Here is a 14208-nt window from a genome sequence, read left to right as displayed (position 1 = left end):
TGTAGACATCTGAAGAAGAGGTGCCTGTTCAGCGGGACAGCCACAGAAAGAAGCTGTCCGCAGATCTTGAGCTCTGCACGTTAGCAGTAAGAGCTACTCACGGTGTACAGGGCAGCAGCCACGGGGGCACCAGGGCAGTGGCCTGTGTCAGATGTGGAACTGAAGATGACATCATGACAGACATGCCTTGATGCTGCACACCTGGTAGTACTCACTTTCCTGGGTGAACTTGGGTCTTGTAGGGCCAGCTCAGACTGTGGCTAGGCAGAGCTCCCGAGGTCAGCTCCGTGCCATCCTGCAAGTCCATGGGACTTCAGCTCTGTGCCCAGCTGTTGCCTTCTAGAGCTTCTCTTTGGTAGAGCATGAGGTCAGTGACCACTCCCACTCTTGGCTTGGAATGCTGCTTGAGAAAGTTGCTGGTTGGTTGGTGAGTGTTGCCGAGACATATGGTGTCCTGTTATACTGGCTTTTCTCTGTTGAGCGGTGACCTTACAGCTCTAGTATTGGATGAAGCAGGTCAGCATCCCCCAGGATCACATGGGTGTTGTAAATGGTGTAGATGTTCGGCCACTGTGGACTCCTGCCCCAGAAGCAGGCTGCCCAGGATATGCTGAACACCCTGGAGAACAAAAACCATGGAGCAGACCTCAAGGGTCCCTCTGGCCCTGAATCGGGGTCTGTTTTACATTTGTAGCAAGAGCTCTCTCCAGAGGAGGCAGCTGAGAACCCATGAATGGAAAGGTTGCAAAGAAAGACATGGGAGACACGAGCCTTCTTCAAGACTGCCTGATGACACACAGACATTTGTTTATTCATTCATTTATTTGTTTGTTTGTTTGTTTTCAGAGCTGAGGACCGATCCCAGGGCCTTGTGCTTGCTAGGCAAACGCTCTACCACTGAGCTAAATCCCCACACCCCACACAGACATTTGTAAATGTATACATTTGCTCATGTGTGACATAAAGTCTTTTACATACATGCAAGCTGTGCTTGGAACAGGCTTCGACAGCCCGTCTTATGCATGCTTTCCCTGGAGGCCAGGTGGTCATGGATGCCTGCTTCTAAGCTTGGGCTCTGGAACTTTCTCGGGTCACAGCATACTACAGATACCTTGTCTCTCTCCCATGAGACCCAGGAAGCTCCAGGTCCTCCACAGTCAGGTACAGCTACTCAGTCAGCAGTCACTCATGGTGAGCCCTGAAAGATGCTGGCCTACTCTATGATGTGATGGCCTCCTCCCCTGAGGAGGCTAGGTGCTTGCTCAGGGTTTCCCACAGATAAGCAGATGCACATTCCCGTGAGGAGTGTGGTCCTAGTGGCACAGTAATTAGCCTTTGAGCACAGGGCCTGGCAGCCCCATTTGTCACCCGCAGTTCATCTTAAAGCCACCTAGGTAATTGGAAGGCCATCCGTGTGGGTATTATGGGATTTGCTAGTCCTTCTCATTCCCCGCAGCTGCTGGGAGCTGCAGATGCTAGAAGACAAAGTACTTACTAATCTTTCTTTGAGTGTCCTAGGCCCTGCAAGGGTCAATAGGAGTCAGAAATGAAAAATAAGGATACAGGTTAATTCTTGTTGGTGAGAGAGGGGAAGGGCTTCCATATTCATAGTTATTTTACACGAGACAACCTGATGGGTTAGCGGCTTCCTATGCTGGGTTTGTTTTGTCTTTTTTTTTTTTAAGTTATTTTTATTTTATTTGCATTGGTGTTTTGCCTCCATGTATATCTATATGAGGGTGTCAGACCTTGGAGTTACAGACAGTTGTTAGCTGTCATGTGGGTGCTGGGAATTGAACCTGGGTCCTCCGGAAGAGCAGTCAGTGCTCTTAATTGCTGAGCCATCTCTCTAGCCCCCTGTCTTTTATATTTTCAATATATTACGTATGTATGAGGTGGGGTTTGTGTTCATGACTGCAGTGCCTGCAGAGACCAGAAGAGGGCATTGTATCCCCTGGAGCTGCAGTTAACAATGGTTGTGAGCCACCCAGTGTGGGTGCTGGGAACTGAACTCAGGTCCTCTGCAAAAGTAGCAAGCGCTCTTAACTGCTGAGCCATTTCTCCAGCCCTCTGTGTCTATTCTGTGACTTTTTTTTTTAAAGGCAGGGTCTTGCTATGTGGACCCAGGCTGACCTTGAACTCTAGATCCTCCTACCTACAGCTTATGAACTGAGGAGCTGCTCTTCAGAACCATGATCAAAAGCAGGGGGCTCTGTCTCACAGCGTTTGGCAAGGGGAACCCGTGAATGGAACAGGGTGGGGCCGATGTCGAGGGATGAAGTCCAGCACAGGAAATGGACAATAAAGCCGGGCACCCGACCAGGTGGGCATCTGTGATCCAGTTTGCTCTCTCATGGATGGGGACAGGAAGCCCAGTGCAGCTTGTGGCACATTGCTGAGACAGTGCAGGAAGATGAGAGCTAGAGGTGGCCAAGGAAGGAGGCCCCAGGCTGAAGCCCCCGTGGGGGCCTCGCAGAGGAGAGCGCAGCAGCCCTGCACCGGCCACTGAGAACAAAAGCGGGCAGTGTCGTCTGGTTTGGCTCCCCTGAGACCCACTGGAACGGAAGACAGAAATAGCGGCTGTTCTGGGGAGGGGGTGATTTGATTTGGGAGGAGGCAGGAAGAGAAGTGAATAAAATGTACAATATGGAGACAGTCCCACCTGACTTGGTCCCATTGGGGACCTTATGTGCAGCTGTGAGGTTTATCCTCTGCATCCACCCTCCCAAGGACAGATGGCATTTGCCATGATCCCCATCCTCATTGGTTGATGGCTGCCCTGGGTATCAAACCTCTATTCTTGTGACCTCCATCCTGTGGCAGGGAAGAGCCAAGTGACTTAAGTGCTGGGCACCCACACATAGCATTGAGTTGGAGTGGGGCCGAGGTAGGTGGTAGGGCACACAGAGAATCCACTACAGACATGACATCGTTGAGGCCCTCAGAGCACACTGCCCTTGATCTTGAGTGCAAGAGATAAGGAAATATGTGGACAAGACACCATGTTCAGAACAGAAACTGTGCCAGGTGGTGCCACTGTGACTGACGATAGCTGCTCAGGGAGTGAGGCACTTAATAGGTGTCCCCTAAGTCACTCGTGAGTGACATGGATGCATGAGAAATAGAGGCTCAGCTCCCCTGTACAGACTACAGAAAGCTGGGCTCACACAGAACAGGCCCGCTAGAGGAGACCCACTGCCTCACAGATGGGCAGATCAAAGCTCCTATTTCTCTGCTGGGAAACCCAGGCCCTAGGAAGACAGGGAACTTGCCTGTCTGTCTTAGTAATGCTGTCCTGGTTCCCACTGCTTGGTGCTTGTAAGAATGACAATCTGTTATAGTCCAGGGAACACAGAGGCTTCTCTTCTGGTCAAGTTAGAATTGCATGTACACAGCGCTGCGGCAGGTTTTGTAACTCCTAAACATGATCAGGGTTCCCGATCTCTCTAGGTGATTAAGGGAAACATTCCACATGCTGTCCTGGCCCTGAAGATGCCCTTGACCCAGGATGCACAGGTCAAGGCAGGAGGAGCCCAAGGGTTCAGCCACAGGATGCCAGCACTGTGTTTCTAGTTCAAGTGAAGACAACCAGTATTCAGGCTGAGGCTGAGTTGTTTGTGCTGTCCTGCTGACTGGATTCAACACTGAACAAGCCACACAGGGAGAGGCCATGACCAGGGGACCCATTTCAAGATAATAAGGAGGGGATGAGAAGGGGTGGGAGGGAGGCAGACGGCCCAGGGATCTTCTGATAGGTCGAGGGATCAGGAAGTTGGGAGGGGCAGGAGTGAGTGGCTGAGGGAGATGGAGTCCTCAGGGGTCTCTTTTCAAAACTACCAGGGCTTTAGTGCTGAAAAGGCACAGGCCTGGCATGTAAGGGTCCTCAGTCCTTGCGTGTGTCCATACCAACTGCTCAAGGCACCAGCTGGCTGACACCTCTGGACACACTGGCTTCTGTCTTTTTTCTCAAGGCCTCACTTTTTTTCCCACACGGCCCAGATAAGGGACAAAAGAAAGCACTTCCCATTTCCCACTGGGAGTTTGGTCCCCACCTGCATCCAGCTCAGGCTGGAGCTTGCAGACTCCGTTCTACAGACCCCCGCTGACTGCCACCCACCCTCCCCCTGAGCTAAGCTGGACAGTTTCTCTGCTCCTCACAGCATTCCATTCCACATGCGCATAAATTATCTTTTAATTGAAAGTTTATAAGCTCTTTAATCTTGCTTATTGTAGCTGAGATGATATGTGTTTGTACAGTTTTATTAAATAATGAATGTCCTCGCCTCCCAAATGCCCATTTAGTTTGCTTTGCATGGCTGTGTGGGAGGTGGAGTAGGGGGTAAAAGCCCTACATCTGCAATGCTTAAAACTTGTGGCTTTAGGGGCTGGGGGGATGGCTTAGTCGGTAAGGTGCCTACCACACAAGCATAAGGAGCTGAGTTCAGATCCTCAGCACCCGTGAAAAAGCTGGGCAGGTTGGTGCATATCTGTAATCCCAGTGTTGGGGAGGGAGAGGCAGGAAGATTCCTGAAAACTCACTGGCCAGCCAGCCTCGTTGAATCTGGGAAATCCAGAGCTCAGTGAGAGACTTGGTCACACACACACAAATAAGTTGGGTGGGGCTGGAGAGCTAGCTCAGCAGTTCGCTCTTCTGCAGGGGATCTGGATTCAGTTCCCAGCACTCCCACAGAGGCTTGCCACCACCTGCAACTCCAGCTCCAGAGAGTCCGATGCCCTCTTCTGGCCTATGTGGGCACTGCGCACACATAATGCACAGAAAAACATGTAGACAAGACATTCATACACATAAGACAAAAATAAATCAATCTGTTTTGTTTGTTTTTCAAGACAGGGCTTCTCTGTGTGGCCCTGGCTGTCCTGGAACTCACTTTATAGACCAGGCTGGCCTCAAACTCAGGGATCCACCTGCCTCTGCCTCCTGAGTATTAGGATTAAAGGTGTGGGCTGTCACCACCACCTGGCAAAAATAAAAACTGACCTGACCCATATTCATCGGCTAGTAAGTAGCTAAACAAACGTGGTAACTCCACACTGTGGAATGCCGTTCAGACTGGGAAAGAATGAGGCACCAGCATGCTCAGCAAGAAGATCCCAGAGGACACAGCGCTGAGGAGGCAAGCCAGAGGGAGGCTACAGGCCCTGGAACACCCTTGACAGAAGCCTCCAGAACAGAGAGAGGTCTCCGGGTACTTAAGGGCTGGAGGAAGAGATAGGGGTGTGCCTGCTCATGACCTCGGAGACCTTATGTGATGGTGGGGAGGCTCTGGAGCGAGTTAGAGGTGAAGGCTGTACAACTTTGTGAACCACTAAATATTACTCACTTGTGCACGCTAAAGAGCAGAGAGGGGTATCCTGTGAATTTTATCTCAATTAAGAACAAGGTGGACCAAGAGACAGCTGAGGGATGTGGGCTGTGGGATTCCCCAGTGACCTTGGCTTACAGTGCAGTTCTGGGACCCAAGCCTCTCTGGTATAGGCTCAGGGCTGAGGTCTGTTGTGGTGTTTGGTGACCCTTGTCGGTACTTTGCCTCACTGAGACAAAACCGAGACCATGTGGCAAGGATTGTAAGATAACAGGTTGAAACACTAGCAATGCAGCCAACCCTTGAGTTGGTTTGTTTTATGGTACTGGGAACCCAACCGTGGGCCTTCCTTGTGGGGCTGGGCAAGTGCTCTAGCACTGAATCATAACCCAGCCCCCAACAAAGTTTCCAGAGGGAACCTGAGCTCCCGAGTTTTGGACGCAGCAGGCAGGCAGTCCTCCAAAGGCCACTGCCTAGGCAGCCTCTCTCATTTAAGATGCGCTCCCTGTTGCATCCAGGTGTGGCCCAGAGTGGTCACTTGGCTGGAAGCCAGCCTCTGAGAAGTCCAGGCTTAGTATGCCAGCCCTGCTGCTGGGCTCTTCTCTTGGCGGAGTTCAGTGTCACACGACTCTGGGCTGTAAGCGAGCTAAACAAGAGGGGAGATGAATCCCAGGACCATGTCTGAAGGCTATACTGGCTCTGAGAGGGTCAGCTCAGCTTTTTGCTGACCACTGCTAAGGACCACTGTGCTCTGCTTACCTTGTCCCAGAAAGGAGCCCGAGGCCCTGTCTTCTGCCTTTCAGGTAGGGTCAGAGCCCCTGGCCCTGGGCCAGCCTGAGCAGCCCTAAGGCATCTTTGTCTGTGGATTGTTGTCAAGTGTGGGAGGCCAGAGGGCCCTGAGAGGCAGAGAGGAAGAAGCTGTCCACATCTGTGTCTAAGGTATATAGACACTGGGGAAGACTGTGCCTTAAGAGACACAGCTGTGATTCAGATAAGCTTGGAGAGGGGAAGGGGTCTGGCCTCCAAGGAGCCGCAGGTGAGATCATGGCGGTCAGGGCTCCGGAAGCAGGTGCACTTGCTTTCCTGGTATTCTGAGATTTTGGAGAGACACACGGGGGTTCAGTAGGTATGAGAGGTCTTTGTCTTCCAATAGTGGGGCAGGGACTAGGAAGCACCACAAGTTTGAGTGCACCCAGACCCTCCTTGCAGGTATATGTAAGATGTGATGGGTGGGCTTGGCCTCACCCCAGGTCCCCACTGAAAACTATCCTTGTGTCTAAAGGGGAGAGCCCTTAGCACCTTCAATATTCCCAGTTGGTGAAGGTTTCAAAGTCTTGTTATTTATTTATATTTTTATTTCTCCTGGTTGTGTGTGTGTGTGTGTGTGTGTGTATGTGTGTGTGTGTGTGTGTGTGTGTGAAAGAGAGAGAGAGAGCATGAGCGTGAGCGCGCGCGCGCACACACACACACACACACACACACACACACACACACCAAGAGTACACTCATACCCTAAGACTAAGGACCCTCCTGTCTCTGCCTCTCTACCTCTATCATAGCCCATGCTGGCCTGGAACTCCTCATCCTCTGGTCTTCACCTTCTAAGTTCTGGATTACAGGTATGGACCACCATACATAGCTAGTGTTGTTATTTAAGTAAATGCCACCCGCCCCCCAACTAAGTCACTGACACACATAGTAGTGACTTGCTTATTTTTCCTTGACTGAGCACTTAAAGAATCTCAGCAAAAAAGTTCAGATACTAGCTAGGTGGTGGCACATGCCTTTAATCCCAGCACTTGGGGGGCAGAGGCAGGTGGATCTCTGAGTTTGAGGCCAGCCTGGACTACAGAGTGAGTTCCAGGACAGCCAGGGCTACACAGAGAAACCTAGTTTCGAAAAAACAAACAAAAAGTTCAGACACTGAAGTTTAAAAAAAGACAGCATGATGGTTCCTTTGCAAAATTAATGCTGAATTGGTGCCATTTTCAGACTAAGAAACACTTTGTTCTGCTTTGGTATTTCTGCTTATTTTGAGATCCAGAAGTGGCCCCTCTTTGCCATGGAGGCTGTGCAGGGATTCTGGCCAAAGCAGCCCTACACTGGCTTGCAGCCCCCGGGGGAGAGTCAGAGCCAGAGAGAGTCCTGTCCACACACCTAACCACTGGGGCCGTCTGCTTCCCTTTCTGTAAAACACCACCAGTGGGGCCATGCCTGTTTCCATGCAACAAAAAGTAAACAGTAAGAGTGAAGCAGATGTCATAAAAATGCAGTTATGTCCAAGTTCATCTCTCTCTCTCTCTCTCTCTCTCTCTCTCTCTGTGTGTGTGTGTGTGTGTGTGTGCACCTGTGTGTGTGTGCATCTGGTGTGCACACATATCCAAGTGCAGGTGTGCATCTGTGTGCAGGTGCACAGGGGGGCCAGAGGTTGACGACGGTTGTCTTCCTCAGTCAACCTCTGCTTGTCATTGTCATCATTATTGTGTATGTGTGTGTGGTGTGTGTGGTGTGTGTGGTGTGTGTGGTTGCACACAGACCACAGCGCAAGTGTGAAGGACAGCAAACAACTGTGTGGAGTCAGTTTTACACGTCCACTTTTATGTGGGTCCCAGGGACTGACCTCAGGCTGGCAGGCTTCATAGCGAGTGCCTTTATCCACTTAGCCAGCTGGCTCATCCATTTATTTATTGAAACAGGGTCTCACTCATGATGTAGCTCTGGCTGACCTCAGTTCACAGAAATCTGGGGACCTGCCCCCTGCCTGAGTGCTGGGATTAAAGGTGTGTGCCACCATGCTCAGCCTTATTTTATACATATATAATATTTTAAATTTTATTTAGAGAAATTCATACCTGTATACAGTAAATTTTGATCATATCCATCCCACTTCATTTTTGTTTTGTTTTGTTTTTTTCAAGACAGGGTTTCGATGTGTAGCCCCGGCTGTTCTGGAATTCCCTCTGTAGCCCAGGCAGGCCTTGAACTCACAGAGATCCTCCTGCCTCTGCCTCCCGAGTGCTGGGGTCAAAGGCGTGCGCCACCACTGCCTGGCCCCACCTCATTCCTTACAACAGCCTTTCACTGAGCCTGCAGATCAGAGTCCGCTAGACCCGCTGGCCAGCAAACCCCTTGGGCCCTGTCTCCAGCTTCTGCTCTGGGGTTATACAGTGTGTTCCTGGGGATCTGAACTCAGGACTTCACACTGCAAGGCAAGATGACTGAGTCATCTTCCCAGCCCCCAAAGACTCCTGTCTCGGGGCTCAACAGTCCCGTGTCTGGACGGATGGCCAGCTCTGTACAGAGAGCTACATCCAGGTACCACTCTCCTGGAGAGCAGAGATGTCTATACTGCATTTGACCAGTGAAACTTGAGGGTCCTGGAAGTGAACTGCCCCATCTTGGGGCTCACAGAGTAGATGGGGTCAAGCACACTCCTATAACTTCCAAATTTCATGACCTTTGGCTGATGTTGTCACAAAGGCTGGTAATTCATGTAAAGATAGTGAGTGTCCCTCTTCATCCAAGGAAAACACAGGCCACATCACATCTGTGGGGGAGGGCTGCCAGGAAAGGGCAGGTGACACACATTGGTAAGGCTGTGGAAAGTTGGAGTCTTCACACAGCCACACAAGAAGGGTGGAAGACAGTGTCTCACGAGGATTCAGAGTCACCACAGAATCAGAAAGTCCAATCAGGTGTACCCAAGAAAGCCGACAACCCAGGACCACCCAGACACTCATAGAAAGATTCCAGAGCAGAATGCTGTTCACTCGCGAACGGGAAGCCCTGAGACCTGCCACAACACACGTGGCCCAAGCTTCCGGAGCTCAGTCCCGGAACCCAGACCCCAGAGACCACTGCGTGTACAGGAAGTATCTGAACCCCCCAAATCGCAGAGCTAGAAGGCTGGCTAGCAGATGTTTAGAAAGGTGTGGGGAGAGAGTCAATAGCGATGTTTCTTTTTGGGGTGATGACATGGTTCTAAAGTTGAACATGGGGACCCACGCACTACTGGGAGTCCACCAGCAGCCAGTGAACTGTGTGCTGGCTGGGTGACTGTATGTGTGAGAGCTTTGGCTGGGTACAGCTTCCTGGGACCTGAGGTGGCTGAGGCTCCGGGAAGGTTTGGGGTGCAGCCAGGTGTTTAGGGTGCAGCTCTGATGATCTACAGATCATTGTGGGGTGAGGGACCTGCAGCCCCTGCCCTTCCCCAGGGTGCCACACCCTACTCTAGCGCACTGTGATTTGCAGGGCAGAAGGGACCCCGTTTTCCTTCCCAGAGGCAGCCATCCAGCCTGCCTGCCTCCCTTTCTCCCTCCCTCCTCCCACTGAGCTCAGGGGTGGCTGGCAGATAGACACAGCTTGATTAGGTACAAGTGGGAGAAGCAGGCAGTCAGGTGACCTGTTTGCCCTGTGTAGGCAGGGGCTCTCTTTCCTCTGGGGACAGAGCTAAAAATAGAGCTCCAGGGAGCAGCTGTCATTATGTTGTGTGCACCCTCTCTCTCCCTTCTCTCTCCCTGCCCCCCCTTCTCCACCCTCTACCTTCTTCACCCCCATAGCTCCCTTCCCGTTCTTCCCCAACTTCTTCACAGATCCTTTTTTGGAACCCCTTTCTATTTTTTTCCCCCCTTCCAAACCTGGGAAATGGAGACTTAAAAAGTCAAGGTTAATTCCAACAGAGGGTTCTGCCTGCTAGCTCTCTCCACAGTCTTGTGAGGAGGATGGGCCCACGCTGCGAGCCTCATAGGGATGTGGTGCTCAGACCCTCACAGAGACAAGCCTGGATTCACTAGGTAGTGACCCCTTCACCCTGTTGAGGCTAAGGACACAGGCCACAAAAAAAAAAAAAAAACACCACCCCACATTCTTGTCACCCCATCTCTGCACCAGGAGCCCAACAGGTCTGGCCTAGCCATTCCTTGAGCAGTTGGGGAGCACAGGTCCTGCCGAGACCTCCAGATGCCCACCATCATGGGGAGTCGACATAGTGAGGCTGATCTTGTTATTGTGGGACATCCCTGAGCCGCCCCCCCCCATCCCTACCCCACAGTCCATTATACCTCCAGGGACCATGGTCCTCAGGGCATAGTTGAAATCCCGGTATGATGGAAACAGTGTCCCTCCTGAGTTCTCACCACTGTTGCGGGGCTCTGTCCCATGAGGGTTCTTTGTGATAGGAGAGGAATTAGCGTCTGTGTCCCTGTTTGGGATCTTGGGCATGGAGTGGAGAATGTTCAATCCTAGCAGGTCTTGTGAGCATCCAGCTCTTGGCCTGGCCATGCTGTGGGCTGGGATGACTTGGCCCAGTGTCCATTTGCAAAGGACACGTAGTCCTGCCATGCAGAAAGCCTTGGTGCAAAGAAGGCCTTTCTTTCCCAAAGCCTGGGAAGCGGGGCAGTGTGCCCCAGGGACCGTGTTCATCTACATCCCTAGGCTATTGCTTTATTGACAATAAGGGCTTAGCAGGTAACTCGAGAGCGGAGGCAGAGCAAAGAGGATGGGTCCTACATCCTGAGGCTGTCAGGAGGTACCAGAGAGAGACTGGGGGGATGGAGGCAGACTGCCAGGATGAGTCCACACATGTGGGGCCCCAGGAGCTGGGGGGCAGGGACAGAGTCTGTCTCAGGAATCTAGTCTCTACAGAAGTCATAAGGTTACGGGCCTTGCAAGTAGGTTAACCTACTTCAGCTACTCATGTCCCTATAAAGGGGAGACTTGGAAATGGAGAGACGACCATGTGTGATGGAGACAGAGACAGGAGTGATGTGGCCACAGACCAAAGAAACTGGGTCCTCTGGGAGCTGGGAGAGGCAGGATGGAGGCCCCACCCCCCAGGGGGCACTCAGGGGGCACAGCTCTGTCAACTTAGATTTTTCATTTCTGGTCCGCAGAGAGGCACCCCGGTTTTCAGTCATTGGTTATGGTATTTCAGGGAACTCAGTGAGGGGCTGAGTCTAGAGGGACTGGTCCATGACTCTAAGCCTGTCTGTCTCACCTCCATCAGTGTCTCTGCTGCTAATGGAGTCCCCAGCTTGTGCTCTACTCAGAGCAACTTCTGTCCCAGGGGAGCAGAATCCCTGCTGTGTCGGCTGTGAGTGTCAAGGGATACCTTTCTCCACCCGGACCCTCTGGCTTCTGGTGCACACTAAAGTTTCCTGAATGGCAGTGACTCCTTTTAGTGGTCCCGGCCAAACCTGCTGGATGTATCTGATATGTTCTTCCTGGCCAGTGATTTGCTGCATGTTCACATGGAGTCCCTGGCTTGGTGGGAGAGCAAGAACAGGACACCTCAGGTAGACCCCTTCCTAGGATGGTTATGCCTGTCAACTTGATGGAATCCAGAGTCACGGAGGAGACAAACCTCTCAGCATGTGTGAGTTTTGTCTGTATTAACTGAGGTGAGGACACACATCCTAACTGTGCACCATACATAGCTGGGGTCCTGGACTGAGTAAAATGAAGAAAGGGAGCCGAGCGTCAGTGTTCATCTCTTTCTACTTCCTAATGGTGGATGTGACTGTGACCAGCCACCTCACATCCCCTATTCCTTCCCTGTTCAGATGGACTGTATACCTTCTCAATTCATGACCTAACAGTTGGGCATGATGGCTGTCCTGGTCAGCTTTGTCAACTTGGAAACAACCTAGGATCATGTGAGAGAAAAACCTCAGACAAGGAACTGGTGGATCAGATTGTCCTGGGGGCATGTCTATGGAGGATTGTTTTGATTATTCATCAATGCCGGAGGGCCCAGTCCACCGTGGGGGGCACCGTTCCTAGGCAGGTGGTCTTAAACTGTACAAGAAAGCTAGCTAAATGAGCCAGAAAGTGAGCTAGCAAGCAGTGTTCCTCCACGGTTCTGGCCTCCACGTACCTGCCTTGAGTTTCTGGCCCTCATTTCCCCCAAGGCTAGAAGAGTAAGCTGAACAAACCCTTTCCCCACTAAGTGGCCTTTGTTCGTACCACAGCAACTGAAAGGAAACTAGAATAATGTCGCCACATGGCTGTAATCCCAGAATTTGGGAGATACAGGCAGAAGGTTTAAGAGTTCAAGGCCAGCCTTGATTACACCATAAGTTTGAGGCCAACCTGGGCTATACGAGACCATTCAGTGCCCAACCAAAACCCAAACTAAAACCCACCATGAGCCAAAATAAGCACTTTGTCCCTCAAGTTGCTTCCCATCAAGTGTGGTCATAAAAATGACCAAAGCCCAGAGATCCGGGAGCTTCAGAGAGTTGTCAGCACGTGACAGCAGACTCAGTGCTCATCCTTCTGTTTTTAAACACGCGGAGCTATGGATGTTACCGTTGGAGTTATCCAGTGGGAACAGGGTGGGGGGCTGTGGGAGTAGCCGCTTCTTAAAGTGCTTGCTGCGTCACGATGCTGCCCGAGAGTCAAATCTTGGGTACCGGAGCCAAATGAGTCCTTCGAACAATGCTGGATTGATGTTCTCGGCTCTCTGTGAAGCTTTAGATGCTGGCTAATTTCCGGAAAATGCTAAAACTAATATTTGAACACAACCATTGTTAGGACTTTGGAGTGGTGTGTGTGTGTGTGGCAGAACTCCATCTAACAGGAAGACTAAGGCTCCCAGGACCCTGTGCAGATGGAAGGATGATGCTCCCAGGACCCTGTACACATGGAAGGATGGTGCTCCCAGGACCCTATGCAGATGGAAGGATGGTGCTCCCAGAACCCTATGCAGATGGAAGGATGGTACTCCTAGGCTCCATTGTAGCTGGGAGAATGGGGCTCCTAGGACCCTGTGTATCTCAGAGAATGGGGCTTCATCTGGAAGCTTCACAGTGCAAATGGAGAGTGGTGGGGGCAGATGAGGTGTGGTAGGGCTGGAGAATCAGGAGCTGGATATCCATATCCACTTGCATGGCAGTGAGGTGAGCCCCAGTCTTGAAAGAGGAGTTAGGAAGTGTGACAGGATCTCCCCCAGGAAGTATGGGTGGAACCCTGGTGATAGTGAGGGCAGGACTCTCAGTGCCCATGGGGGCTTTGCTAGGAAAGAGGATCCCCAGGGCAGACTTTCAGAGCTGGAGTAGGTGTCTGTGGTAGGCCAGCTCTGACTCAGGAACAGGAGGAAGAGGAGGCAGATCTGTCTCCGCAGGGTCAGGCTCTTTGCCTCCCTTTCTCACCTACCACCCACATGCATATCAGAGGCCTGTTTACCCCAGTGGATACCCACAATACACCCCAACAGAGAACAGAGACACAGCAACAAGCATGAGGCCCAGCCTTTACGTCAAGGGGCCATGTGCTTCCACCACCCAGGCCCTGGAGCTTCGGGAAGAGGTCTGTCCTTAGACACCCAGTAATTTCCTCTAGGAAGCAAGGTCTCATGGGAGCCCCCAGCTGGCTTCTAAGTCTTAGGATTCTGTGATGCATACATTTGATTAGACCCATAGAAAAATGCAGCTGACCCCCGGGCTGTCCTCAGTGACTCTGAATACTGAGAGGCTATTTAACGCGATCTTCTGCCTTGCTGCCAGCACTGCCTGGACGTGCGCGGATTCTCCGTCCCCAACTCAGGGAAAAGGAGTGCTCCAGAAACACAATCCAGTCCTCCACACCCTCTCTGTCCAGTGAGTATTCTTAGAGGGCTGCAGAGAGCCACACATCTCTGTGATAGGGCAGGCTAGGGAGAGCAGAGACACTCAGCTAGGTACAAAGAACTCCACTGGAGCTGTGTCCTGCGAGCTCGGATGGAAAGTCACCTTCCACAGTAAGCCACACCACTGTCCACTCCTCTGACAGACTTTCTGGACGAGTCTGACCTAATGCCGGGTAGGACGAGGGCTGTCAGCGCAGACACAGCACATATCGTGTCTACCCGTAGGCTGTATCGGACACACTGGAGGGGACACGGGGC

Source organism: Peromyscus leucopus, chromosome 5 (assembly GCF_004664715.2).
Source record: "Peromyscus leucopus breed LL Stock chromosome 5, UCI_PerLeu_2.1, whole genome shotgun sequence".
In the NCBI taxonomy this organism is placed as follows: domain Eukaryota; kingdom Metazoa; phylum Chordata; class Mammalia; order Rodentia; family Cricetidae; genus Peromyscus; species Peromyscus leucopus.
This window is presented reverse-complemented; position numbering follows the sequence as displayed.